The 1616-nt window shown below is 48.3% G+C and overlaps 2 pseudogenes; one reads left to right on the forward strand and one right to left on the reverse strand.

Moving 5' to 3' along the window:
• Nucleotides 1–219: 219 nt before the first annotated feature.
• Nucleotides 220–906, reverse strand: LOC121455689 (annotated as a pseudogene).
• On the forward strand, nt 905–1341 carry LOC121455691 (annotated as a pseudogene).
• Nucleotides 1342–1616: the final 275 nt, after the last annotated feature.

Here is a 1616-nt window from a genome sequence, read left to right on the forward strand (position 1 = left end):
CTACATCATGTTCATTCTTATAAAATTTAATTGAATGCCATTTATTATGACAAAGGAATTGTCATTTGGTAATTTGTGTATATTATTGAACTCTAAAAGCAGAATGGCCAGTGGCCGTTGACTTATTTTGAATTTAGCTGAAACTATCAGATAATTTTCAACTGAAGGAATGAATTCATATTAATATCATGTGCAGAAATTAAAAGACACTTTTCTGAGTTAAGATAAATAGGTGCTGCTGTTCCCCACTCTCAGGGGCACCACCGGGATGCTGCAGGTCCCATCATAAGTGTCATTCGGGCTGATGCTGAGCGCTCTGGTCACAGTCATGTTGTTGTCCTTCTTCAAGTAGATGATGTTCAGCTATAGCGCCATAGAGGCAAGCAGGTAGGTTCCATTTTCACCAGTCACATTGTACTTAGCCACAGTGGGGTTTGTGGGCACAAGTGATGGCAAGGGGCTAGGTGGCACAGTGGTCGGGGAAGGTCTGTTCTCCATGCCGTGTGTCTCTTCTTTGCTGAAGTTGCTATTCGACAGGTAGGCCTGAATAGTGACATCACGGAGTGTGATGGTCACACTCCCATGTGGACCTCGGTCGCACTCAAGCATCAATGTTTTGTTGATGTCTGCCTTGATGTCAGTTATGGAGTCCACATAGTGGATCCCTTTGGTGCTGGCGTTGGGGAAATGCTGTGTGTCTGACAAGCTGTAGGTGAAGCTCATGTGCTGGACACAGTAACGTGTTGTGTTTCTCGTGAACTTGAGCGTCAGTAGATATCCGCTTCCAAAAGCAACGATGAGACTGGGTTCAGAAGCATTTTCTCTAATACGGGAACTGTTACTGTTCAGTACTTCAGAGGACGGCAGCAAGACGAACAGTGGCTTCCATGTTGCCGGGGCCGCCATGTCTGTACTGGAGTTGAAGTTTTGGATGAACACCAGTTTGACTCTGTTTTTGCTACAAGAAGTCCAGTTGAACATGACTCTTCCCGATGCCAGAGAAGCCACATTCTTCGCGTCTAACCATTCACTGAGAAGAGCTCTTCAGGCCACGATCGAGAACTCATACGTGTGCAACCCCGAGGAGCACATCTACATCAACAAGGCCTTTTCCTTTAATGTCTTCAGCATTCAGGTTCAGGCTTTCACGGTCGAAAGTGACAGGTTTGGGTCTGTGGAAGAGTATGTGCAGGATGGTAACAACATGCTGATTCCCATTGCTGTGGGCGGTGCCCGGCAGGGCTGGTCCTCAACGTCCTCATCACCTACCTCATAGGCAGGAAGAGGAGTCATGCTGCCTACCAGACCACACAGCCTGATGGGCGGGCGGGTGTGCCATAGACGCCCAGGGGTCTGTTCTTATGTCCCAAGCTTAGATAGGTGCGGAAGGGTGAAGTAATAAGGGCGGCAGGGCTGCGTCCCTGGCACCCCAGCCGCCTGCCCGGCTAGCTTATGCCCGAAATAACAACACACAAACTGTATTCATTTAATCACTGTTTGGCCCTTCTGCCCTAGCCCTTACTGGCTAATTCTGATATCCCAATCAACCCATCTCTAATAATCGGTGAGCACCGGTCTTACCGGGAAGATTCTAGCCTAGTCCATCCTGGGTCGAG

This window comes from Microtus oregoni, unplaced genomic scaffold (genome assembly GCF_018167655.1).
Source record: "Microtus oregoni isolate MIOR12 unplaced genomic scaffold, Mior012 000014F_ref0000157, whole genome shotgun sequence".
In the NCBI taxonomy this organism is placed as follows: domain Eukaryota; kingdom Metazoa; phylum Chordata; class Mammalia; order Rodentia; family Cricetidae; genus Microtus; species Microtus oregoni.